This window comes from Carassius gibelio, chromosome B20, assembly GCF_023724105.1.
Source record: "Carassius gibelio isolate Cgi1373 ecotype wild population from Czech Republic chromosome B20, carGib1.2-hapl.c, whole genome shotgun sequence".
NCBI lineage: Eukaryota > Metazoa > Chordata > Actinopteri > Cypriniformes > Cyprinidae > Carassius > Carassius gibelio.
In genome coordinates this window covers 6,392,802-6,405,317 of record NC_068415.1, presented here as the reverse complement: position 1 = coordinate 6,405,317, position 12,516 = coordinate 6,392,802, and the positions used below count along the sequence as shown (strand labels likewise).

Here is a 12,516-nt window from a genome sequence, read left to right as displayed (position 1 = left end):
GAGAGAGAGAGAGAGTGAGCGAGTGAGTGAGTGAGTGAGTGAGTGTGTATTCATGTATGTTAGTTTCAAATGGGGGTTTAGGGTTCAAATGTATATTACATTTTTTTTATTATAAATGTTCATATATAATAACACTTCATTATATATTCAGTTTATATTATTATTTATATATTAATTTTAATTATATTAATATTTTATGTGTCTCACATCCAAAATGTTTTAATCCATAAAGTCTGCATACAAAGAGCAAAAGAGCATGCTTGAGATAAAAAAAAGGTAAAAAAAATAAAATAAAATTCCTTTCATTTAAGCTGTAATTTTAAATACATATTATGTATTTAGGAAACCTAAAAGCCAGATGCGGAACGTTCTCAGTAAGCAGAAACAACCCGTTTTTTTTTTTTTTTTTTCAGAGAGTTCAGAGTGTTCTTGTGGTAATTGACAGGTCAATGTCAGTCTAATATCCGTCTAGTCTTGTGTAGCTCTTCTACGAAGCCAGACATCTCGCTCCAGCAGAGGTGAATTCCAGGAAAACAAATAAGGCAGGTCATACAGTTCATTACCAATTAGACCACTTTATTATGCCCCTTTAAAACCTCGATTATTTATTCTATAGATTGAGTTCCACTGAACAATGAGCAAATAAACTGAATTGAAAACAGCCAGACAAGCTCAGTGTTCAGCTGTGATAAATTATATAAAAATTTGAGCATGAAGATAAATGGCCCCTTAACTGCCTTGATTTACTCTGGAGTCAGTTGCCATGATTCTCAAAGCTTTTACAACTATATGATGTATAGTTTTTTTGTAATGTCAATCAGTTCTTTCTTATTGTCAAAGCCTGTTTATTTATTTTAATATGTAAGAAATTGTTGTGTTGTATCATAGATATTTATGTTTTATATTAATATTCATTCAGGTGTTTTAGAGATATGGCAAGGTGTCAGATGCAATATGGCGAGGTGTTACTGCAATTTCAAAGCTAAAAACATGCTAAATGGCTCACAATACTTACCAGCATATTAGCCTGGTTAATAACTTTAACCATCGTCTCCGGAGCCAAACACGCTTTGGAGTCTGATGCCTTTTCATAAAGCGAAATACTTTGATTTGCCAGGCTTTAAAGGGGCTCTGAGGAAAGAGGAGGCCCTCCATGGTTGTTTGTGAGAGGCAGAATGAGCTTTTTATTCCAGTTTTTTTGGCAGCACAGCCAGCAGTAGAGGCCCCCAAAAGAGTTCGTATAGAAGCCTGAGTGCTCAGTGAGCTCTTCACATTTTCCCAGGCGAAAAATCCTGTGCTACTTTTGTTCCATTCGTTTGCGCGACCCGGGAAGGACAAGCAAACTTCTCTCTGGATACAGTGTTCATCACTGATGACAGAACACACATGATTGACCATAATGATCCAGATTATTTGAAGCAACTCAGACGTGGCCAAATAACTTGGAAATGGCTTGATCAAACAGTGCTTCTTTCATCTCTATGTTATAGGTCATTAACCCTGGCAAAAAAACTAGTTAGTTGTTTTCATCAGTGAGAAGTCCATCAGAGGCCTGAAAACTGGTTTGTCCAAGTTTATTTTTAGTGCTAATGTGTCTCACCCAAGTATTGCACTAGTGTAGCCAGAGATTGTTTAGAGAATGTGTGTTGGTTATCCATTGTAAAGAGTGCATAACAACAAAAAATGGTCCATTGGTTCTATTGAATCTCTTGCTTGTTAGGCTAATGCTGAAAGTATTAATCCAGAAATCATATTATGAATAATTTGAATGGTGAAATGCCCCAAAATTAAAATTGCCTCATGATTTACTCCGGTGTATATGACTTACACCCACTCTCTCGTTAGCAGCAGTTAGTGGAAGCTAGAGATTATTGTTTATAAAGTTTTAAGTATGGATATCACATGCATGGATTCACTTCAGGAGGCCTTTATTCACCCCTCCGTAGCAACTTTTTATGATGGACTTATGCACTTTATTTTGCTTCAAAATCTCATGCATATTTTATATGCATATGTAAGGATAGTATCAGAAGCTGATACTTAAACAAAAAAAGACCTATCCAATAATTTTGACTGCATAAACCCCTCCCCTTTCTACAACTGACTGCAAACTCAGATCTGCCACCCAATTAACTACCACGGGATAGACCCAATTCCCATCCTTGCAAGCCATTTAATCTCAATCACTTAAAGGCCATGTTGCAGGGTTAATTTTTCAATGAATTTGTGTAATTTGCTTGTTGGTAATAAACATTTAAAGTGTTATCCATTGTATTTTATGTTGTTGGGTTTGAAAAAATGGAATATAATACGAAAAAAAAGGTACTATCTTACAGCAGTTTGCAACGATTCTCCTTTCCCCCACAATGCATTGCATTACGTCACCTTGGAGAGAGAATTTACCAAAGCCCGCCTTGAGAGCATTGAGAGTGACTAGAGAGACGTGTAGTAGACGATAGAATTCAGATAGCGCAGATTATAGATAAATAGATAAATAGATAGATAGATAGATAGATAGATAGATAGATAGATAGATAGATAGATAGATAGATAGACCAAAACGCACTCACTTCCCTACAGCACAAGCTTTCCAACACCGTTTCCATGGGACAGCATGCCCACATAAGCACCTGCCAAACACAGCAACAGACACGCGGCTACATTTGCAACAACATTTTCACCGGAGGAAGAGATAAACGCTTATAAATGCCCATATAGCTAGGATGATGCCTTCTATTTCTAGATGACAAAGACAAAGTTTACCAATACTACGACACTATGACAAAGGTTACCGGTACTTATCTGAACTAATGTCATGGTCACTGCCTCTAGATATAAGGAAAACATAGATTTTTCACTCGGTGCTATTCAATGACTCATTGCTGCGTTGCTAAATGATAGCAACTCAACAGGACACTTCACCAACTCTCCACTCATTCTCCTCAGACCATGCATTTAATTGGCTTTGATGGTCATCAGTTCTTGACAATTCCTCATTTGCCCTCTCCCGTCTGGCAGGTTTGAAATTATATAACTGTGGGCCATCATACATGTTGGCTCTCGCCACCTCTTCTTATCCCAGTCAGTCGCCATTGTTCTAATACTAGACTGAGGCTACCTTTTCTCCACTTCTCCCCAACGTGACGTCATCACCGAATTGCATAAAAAAAAATACAAAAAACCATTAATACCAAAAATGTAAAAAACTGGTCTTTAAGAACATTTTTGAGACGTTTTAAAAATGATATACATATCTTGAGTGATTTATGTACCAATTAATTGACAGTGGTGGTTAACCTGCAACATGGGCTTTAAACCAGCTTGCAGATGTTCAGGTCCTTCAGAATTTTAGGCAATGAACAGACACAGATTTGGAAGTCCATGATCCAGGTAGAACTTAATTTCCTCATCCATGATTCTGCAATATGTACTTTATGCTTAGAAATGGCTTAAAAGCAAAACCAAGTAAGACATACTGTACATGACTGCTAATGCATGACCTCTCTTCTGTGTCACTGTTGTTCCTGTTTCTCTTAAATTGTTGTATTGTCAAAAATGATTATCGGTTAACTCAAACGATAATTTATCTCTTACTGGAACTCATTTACACTGATGTAATCTTTAGGTCACCTCGCAGGTCAACTTAAAACACAATCTTCAGGCCTCTCAAGCTCTGCCCGGCAAGGTCTAAGCTTGAGGACAGTAGTAAATCTGACACTTGTTCAAGTTGTTAAAGAAATTACTTAATCTCCAGGCAGGGGTGACTCAGTCATCTATGAAAGAGTAACATGGTGCACAAAACAAAAGGTTCGGGCAGGATTAAGCTGTCAGTCTCTCATGCTATGGAGCTGGGTGCCGATCCAGACTAATGACCTGTAACTGGGACTCAGAGGAGAGCTCTTCCTCTATCCCGGGAAAACAGCCAGGGCACGAACTATCTCAATTAGACAAAGGCCTCTTCTCCGGAAGTTTGCAGAAAGGAGTTTACCAAAACATTAACTTCCTTCTAAGTTGCGTCTTCCTCTACTTTAAAACTTATTTACCAAGAATTTCAGTACATGATGATCTTTATCATTAAGTATTGTGGCATAAGGCTGTTGAGTGTACGTTTGACCTCAGTTGACCTTTCAAACAAATGGAAATGCACAAGATAAACGGAACGACATAAACGCTCTCTAATGCAATTGTCTCTTTGGTTTGGACCGAAAAGCTTGAAGAATTCTGCAGTCTAGCAATTTTATTTGATCATATTCCTGGTCAGGCCATTATTTAAATTTCCGACCAACAAACAATTACGAGTTATCAAGCCAGCGAACAACATACTGATGATGTCAGTGGAAAAGCTGTGGGCAAAGCCATAACACTGTGGAATATCGGTCAGCTTTTGGATTGTCGCTGTTGAAAAGGACTTCTTCATGCCTGCACGAAAGCTACTTTATTATCACTAACAGATGGAGAACAGATGAAATGGTGCAGTGCAAGTATCTGTCTGTCTCCATCTGTTTATATCAGTCTATACCTTTTTGACTTAAAAGTACCCCATTGTCTGTCTCTATCTATCTTATATATCTATCCATCTATCCATCCATCCATCCGGTCTGTCTATCTGTCATTCTGTCTGTCTCTTTTTCTATCTGTCTGACTGTTTAAGATCTTGCATTAAATTGGAAAAAATCAAAACCATGTCATGCAACAGTAGAGAGCTACATTAATTGATATATAGAAAGTGTGCAGCAATGACTCATGAACATTTGTTTCTTATGTTACTCTGAAACCACAATGTGGAGTTCTGGGTGACTGCACCGGCTTAAAACAAGGCCAGCATCTTAATCTCTGTTTCTGAGAGTCTACAAGTATCCCATATGAGAAAGTATGTGAAAAATATCCTGTTAATCAGCTACAACAACTGGCTTGACTCCACAGAATGTTAGTTGCAAGAAAGACAAAAATGTCACCTTGAAATACCAAGCGTACAGTAATTAATGAGATTGGGAATGTTGTAGTATCTGAATTTTATGGACTACTGTGCATGTAGTGCATGTCTTGAGTCTGTATTGTAAATTCCATCACCCTGTTTAAAGTATGTATAAAGTAATGGCCATATGGATTTGTGATCAAGACTATTGAAAAAAAGGACATACGAAGCCAAACATTTGTGCTGTAAAACAAAGACAGAAAGGGGCAACAGATGTATGGCAGATACTTGGTGGTGAAGTGTTTTTAAATTAGAGCAGTTTCATAGTGACCTTAGGCTTAGCACTAATTATCATCCTAGCATCAGTTTCAGATCTGCAACCAACTCCTTCATGTATAACATGTTGAAATGGCTTAAACATAAACACGTATTTGGCTGATTGTTCAGTTGGGAAACTTTTCTGGTTTTAATGAAATGTTTGCTAAAAATAATACTTTTTTTAAAATTAAAATACCTATTTTAAATGTATTATTTTCTTCAGGTTAGAAATATTAAAAAAGTGCCTCTAACTGAAGAATAATCTATATCCACAGATCATGGTTCATAATATGTTTTTTAAAGGGGTCATATGATGCGATTTCAATCTTTCTTTCTCTTTTGGAGTGTTACAAGCTCTTGGTGCATAAAGAAGATCTGTAAAGTTGCAAAGACTAAAGTCTCAAATCCAAAGAGATATTCTTTATCAAAGTTAAGACTCTGCCTTTCCCCTAAAACAGCTTGTTCAAACACGCCCCTACGTCTATGTCACTATGTGGAAATATTTGCATAATGCCGCCCAAATATTCATGCAAAGAAAGAAGGCGTGGTTCCAGTAACTGCAGTTAGTGTTGAAACAGCCATGTCAGAGAGATGCTGTGTGTATCTAGGCGAATGCAAATGCACTTTATTTTGCCTTCCGAATGTTGATGCATTTAGGAATCTTTAAGATTACTTACATCAGAACAGCAATGCATTTTATGAATTGTTGTAAGAAAGAGGCGGGTCTTAGAGGACCTACAATAATGTACAGTAATCGAAAAATAATGTGTTTTTTGAACATTAAAGCATGTCATCATATTCATATGAATTAATGATCTTTAAAAAAACATCATATGACCCCTTTAAATGACTTTAATGCATTTATCTTCTATTTGAAAAACTTTGCTCGCTGAAGTTTGCATGGTATTAGCAAGGACTTGTTAACGGATTTAATCCTTCTTAGTGTCAGGGCAATTTCTAGGCACAGTGGGAGAACAAACTATATCTTTAGAACATTTTCTCCTTCTCAAATCACATTAATGAATCCTTGCCATTATAATTCACGACAGAGGTAGAACCCTTTGAAATAACTGCAGCATGTATAATGCATTTGCCCTTATGCTAGTTGGAATATGTAGTATGCATACTTTGGAATTGTGTACATATATACGTATAACATCTGGATGAGTGGCTGCATTTTCCAAAATGTGTGGAATAATGTACATTTATGCATTTGATATAAAATGTATCCAAAGCATCTTCCATTTTTTATCAGATGAATTAGCTCAGCTATTAAACAGCTATCATACTCTTGGCTGTTCTCTCTGACCTGCAAGTATGCGTTAGCTGTTTGAATATAAACAAAACTTTGATAATGTTTTTAAATCATCAGCACTGAGTGGATTGTTCCAGATTCTTAAGATATATTGCAGCAAATCAACCAGTAAATGTCTCTAGAATCAACTGAAGGAAAATGAAACTCTTCAAATAAACAAAGTAAAATAAAATGGCAGTTTAATAATTTCCCTGTTATTATAGTGAAAATGGTGTGAACGTCTCTGCTTCTCTCTGTTTTAAAAAGTCTACCATTAGTAGAGAATATTAAAAAGATTTATTATGTTCCTTCCTCTGCGTCACCTTTCCTCACCTCTTGTCAACCAAAGCGTTTGTTCTTACGTCCAGAGTCAGTGCATGACAAAAAACATGTGCTAAAAGAACTGAGAATCTGGGGCAATGGGAGATATTATTAAAATATTATTGTCCAGGGTGCAGATATATTCACACTGAAGTAATTTATGTTTTTCAGGAAAGTCCCGTGATACATCTGTGGGAAATGTACTTCACAAGAGTTCAACCATGAGTAAGCAAAAGTATATTTCAATTCTTTCAGTCATCTTCTTAATAATGTTTTATTTTATTATTCCTTTAATATATTATTTAAATCATATTGTAAATGAATATTTACAGGTGCATCTCAATAAATTAGAATGTCATGGAAAAGTTCATTTATTCAGTAATTCAACTTATAATGAAACTCATTACAATCTCAAAAAAAAAAAAAAAAATAGAAAATGGTGACATGCCAATGAGCTAATCAACTCAAAACACCTGCAAAGGTTTCCTGAGCCTTGAAAATGGTCTCTCAGTTTGTTTCACTAGGCTACACAATCATGGGGGAGACTGCTTATCTGACAGTTGTCCAGAAGACAATCATTGACACCCTTCACAAGGAGGGTAAGCCACAAACATGCATTGTCAAAGAAGCTTGCTGTTCACAGAGTGCTGTTTCTGAGCATGTTAACAGAAAGTTGAGTGGAAATAGTGAGGAAGAAAAAGATGCACAACCAACCGAGAGAACCACAGCCTTTTGAGGATTGTCAAGCAAAATTGATTCAAGAATTTGAGTGAACTTCACAAGAAATGGACTGAGGCTGGGGTCAAGGCATATACAGACATGTCAAGGAATTTGGCTACAGTTGTTGAATTCCTCTTGTTAAGCCACTCCTGAACCACAGACAATGTCAGAGGCATCTTACCTGGGCTAAGGAGAAGAAGAACTGGACTGTTGCCCAGTGGTCCAAAGTCCTCTTTTCAGATGAGAGAAAGTTTTGTATTCAATTTGGAAACCAAGGTCCTAGAGTCTGGAGGATGGGTAGAGAAGCTCATAGCCCAAGTTGCTTGAAGTCCAGTGTTAAGTTTCCACAGTCTGTGATGATTTGGGAGCAATGTCATCTGCTGGTGTTGGTCCATTGTGTTTTTTGAAAAACAAAGTCACTGCACCCGTTTACAAAGAAATTTTGCAGCACTTCATGCTTCCTTCTGCTGACCAGGTGAATGCCAAAAGTACCAAAAGTTGGTTAAATGACCATGGTGTTGGTGTGCTTGACTGGCCAGAAAACTCACCAGAGTATGGGCTATTGTCAAGAGGAAAATGAGAAACAAGAGAACAAAAAATCCAGATGAGCTGAAGGCCACTGTCAAAGAAACCTGGGCTTCCATACCACAACTGAGCACCTCCATGCCGCGCCAAATTGAGGCAGTAATTAAAGCAAAATGAGCCCCGTTATATATATATAACGTGATAGAATATGTAACAATATAAGTCTTTACTATCACTTTTTATCAATTTAGCATCTTACTGTGTTAATAATACTAATTTATTTCAATAAATAAAAAATAAAGAAAAAATAAATACTGACCCAAACTTTTTAATGGTAATATATACCGTTACGAAAAGATTCTACTTAAAATAAATGCTGTTCATTTATTCAAATAAATATTAGAATGCCTTTTGAAGGATCACGTAACACTTACTGTACGACTGGAGTAATGATGCTTAAAAACTCACATTTACATTGCATGAATAAATTCGTTTTACATTGCAGTAATATTTCAAAATATTGCTGTTTATGTATTTTTGATCAAATTAATGCAGCCTTGATGAGCACGATAAACTACTTTAAAGAAATATGAAAAGTCTTACCTATCCCAAACTTTTAAATTTTAGGTTGAATTATTCTCATGAACAACCTCAAAATGTATTTATTTTCAGTATGAACAATTGAGACATACAGAAAATGTAATTTCATCACTGCAAAGTCTGAATCATGGCACGTGATGAGACATTCTGCTCTACATCCAGGCCTGTGTTTGATAGCCCACCCATCCGACGGCTGCCAGCTCTGTAAACATTTACTCATGCTATTAACACAGACCACTGAATTCAGCACTGTCTGACCACATATTACATAGCAGCTATAGTTAGAATATAATGTCTGACTTGTACCACTGCTGGGAAGCATTGTAACATACACAACCCGTTCATGACTCATTGTAAACAACACGGAAACAAATATACAACAGGGACGGGACATATTAAGGCTCTTTGATACATGAACTGGGCTCCATGTCAAATAAAACCTCCGTTTACAGATCCAAGAACTGAGAACACATTGGCTGCTGTCCCATTCCCATGTGTTGAGCACAAAATAAGCTGTGAGATATGTTTAGGATGTGGATTATAATGCTGTGATAATTACAGGAATCTGCAGGCGGATGACGGCACATCTCAGTCACTTCATAGTTTGCTTCTATGTCTAAATTAAGATCTGATGAGTCAGAGAGACTGTTAGAGGAGACCTGTTAACATCGAAAGGTATTTGGACACTTATTCATGCATAAAAATGTATGCATGTTGTTTCATTACAAAGTATTATATGTAAGATTTTTACAAAGAATTAATACTTTTTATGAGATGATGCATTAAATTTTTCAAAAGTGACCGCAAAGGTTTTTATATTATTACACAGAATTGTTCTTTTAAACTTTCTTATTCATCAAAAAAAAAAAAAAAAAAAAAAAAAAATTTATGGTTCCACAAAAATATTACGCAGCACCAGTTTTCAATATTGATAATAATAGGAGATGTTTCTTGAGCACCCAATCATCATAATAGAATGTTTTCTGAAGGAACATGTGGCACTGAAGCTTAGTGATTATGATAAAATACTTAAAATAACATTTAAAAAAATGTAATGGAATAACATTTATTTTAGAGTGTGATCTAAGTTGCTGCTGTAGTGTTACTTTTTTGAGTAATGAAATCACTGCTTTTTACTATAAAAGGCCCTGTTTGTTTTGTAGAGTTAATGCTGTTGTTTCAAGACAGAGAACATCAAACTTCTGAGATAAAGATGGCACGAAAAGTTTACTCTAGAGATATGAGAATTTTTTTGCTGTGACCAAATCTATGTTGTTTAAAAAGGGTGACACAAATACAGATGTCATCAGTTTCATGGATGTGATAATATCTCATATTCTCTCTTCGAAGTAAGCCTTCAGCTCTGGATTGTCTTAAAAGGGAAGGTAACAACAACAGGACTACATCATTATATAATCAATTCTGTATTTGGAGGTGAACTATTTATTTAATTCTTTCCATTTATTTAATTAAGTCCATGTGATCAGATGCAATCTCTTGTCATGGGAATGAAACAATAAATTCACTAGGTTGCGATACCTAAACTAACCAGCTAGGTTTTTACATATTTCAAGAAAACGAGTTTCATTGCAAAACATCTAGCTGGTGTTCTGGGTGTTTGCCAGGCTATTTCTATGGTTTCTAGGGTGCTATGAGTAAATGTTAGTGTGTTACTAAGTGGTTCCTCTTGTAATCTGAGTGCTTTCTAAGGTGTAAATGTCTAACCCCAAGTGAGCATAATAGTAATAGTGATTTGTGTAACAAGCACCACTAATTAGCAAAAAGCCTCCCTTCTGCTTGCACGATACTGTCAAATGCATTTAATGAGAAAGGAAATGAAACAATAAGCACATGTTACTCATTACAGGTCTGTTGTGTTGGAGGACTTCTCATTTGTGAGTTCTCAGAAATTTGTTAATTTGTGAGAAATGCATTAACAGACTCAATGGGTGGTGAGGGGAATCCTCTCCAGACTCTTTCTGTCCCACCCACCTCCTCTTCTACGTTTAAACACAGAAGCGCATGTCTGTTCCTTAACTAGTTTCTTTTTTTCTCCATGTCGCGTCAGTCTTGTGCTGGTTTAGAGGCTGTCCTGAACTTCACCTGTGTCTTACATGCTTCACAATCAGTCTAAAATGTGATGTCTCCTCTACTCCTGGCCTGATTTGGTTGCTTTGTACTAATGGCGAGGAAGAAACACAAGATGTGAAATTAATAGTGAGGTGTCATGAGAAACAAATCAATTAGGTCTCACCAACTACATAATGTGTGAGACCATTATTCTTGTCATGATTTTTCTCAATTTAATGTTTTAGTTTAGTGCGGTTTATTATTAAAAAAAAATATGCAGTTAAATTAAGGAATTATCATTCTGTATCATGTATTAATTCAATTTTTATTTATTAAAAAAAAAGGTAACACTTTAAAATAAGGTTCCATTAGTTAATGTTAGTTAATGTATTAATTAACATGAACAAACAATGAATAATACATTTATTACTGTATTTATTCATCTTCGTTAATGTTAGTTAATGAAAATACAGTTATTCATTGTTAGTTCATGGTAATTCACAGTGCATTAACTAATGTTAACAAGCACAACTTATGATTTAAATAATGCATTAGTAAATGTTGAAATTAACATGAACTAAGATTTATAAATGCTGTAGAAGGATTGTTCTTGCTTAGTTCATGTTAACGAAAGTAGTTAACTAACATTAACTAATGGAACCTTATTCTAAAGTGTTACCAAAAAAAATTTGGGATATGTGTTTGAACAAAAAAAATTCTTATATTCATCAATGCAGATTTTTTTATGAGTGTAAATCGAGTATTATTGCAAAATATGTGTACAATTTAAATGAACTGTTTTCTATGGAAGCTTGTTTCCACAACTGAATAAAAAAAAAAGAAATAAAAAAAGGTAATTGTGACACCTTTATTTTCTCACAGTTCTGACTTTTTTTTTTTTTACTTGCAATTGCAAATTGCAAGAATAGTGAGATATAAATTTGTAATTGCGAATTATAAAGTTCTGAGACATGAAGTCAGAATTGCGAGATATAAGCTTGGAGTTCTGAGTTTTTTTCTTATAATTGCATGATACAAATTCACGGTTAGGAGTTATAAAGTCAGTATTGCATGCTATAAACTCAGAATTGTGAGAAACACTTCTAAATTGTGAGAGAAAAGTATCGCGTTTGTGAGATCAATATATTTTTTTGCGATTCTGATTTTATTGTGCATTTTTATTTCACAATTCAAAGAAAAAAAAGTCTCAATGGTGAGATAAAAACCACTTTTTCATTGATAGAAACGGACTTATGTAGTTTTCTGTTCTTATGTATTTTAAAATGCTATTTATTTCTGCGAAGCAACGCTGAATTTTCGTCAACCATTACTCCAGACTCCAGACACATAAATGCTTCTCATATGCTGATTCATTGCTAAAGAAACATTTTGGAATTTCTGGTGTGTATATAAATAAAAAAAAAAAAATCTGGAATTCTGCACACAAAATGTTTTATCTACAAATTTGGTAAATCCTTCGTTTTGGGATAAAGGATTTTACTGCAAATTCAAACCAGTCAGTCACTCGGCAACTCTGAGTCAGTCAAAGCTTCCTGTACCAGAAGGCGAGCTTAAGAGCCAGTCGCTTGTTTTTGATGTGGTAACGCAGAATGTTTCAAATTGCCGTAAATCAGATCATTGCAAGAAACATCTTTTACCACTGCATTCGTGCATTTCCAGGAGAGGGATTAAGGGAAAGTGATTTTTGTCCTAATCAGATTCAGGCAGGATTTGAGAGGCTTTAGCAGCTCTC

The 12,516-nt window shown here is 35.4% G+C and overlaps 2 long non-coding RNA genes across 2 annotated transcripts in view; both read left to right on the top strand.

The window, feature by feature from the left end:
* LOC127984316 (uncharacterized) overlaps positions 1–12,516 on the top strand; it is a 69,780-nt gene that overhangs the window by 40,152 nt on the left and 17,112 nt on the right. The window contains exon 4 of the long non-coding RNA XR_008160570.1: positions 7,020–7,073. This is a non-coding gene — a long non-coding RNA (uncharacterized LOC127984316). The remainder of the gene's footprint in view (positions 1–7,019; positions 7,074–12,516) is intronic.
* The window catches only part of LOC127984317 (uncharacterized), a 16,013-nt gene continuing 10,577 nt past the window's right edge, over positions 7,081–12,516 (top strand). Inside the window, exon 1 of the long non-coding RNA XR_008160571.1 lies at positions 7,081–9,368. This is a non-coding gene — a long non-coding RNA (uncharacterized LOC127984317). The remainder of the gene's footprint in view (positions 9,369–12,516) is intronic.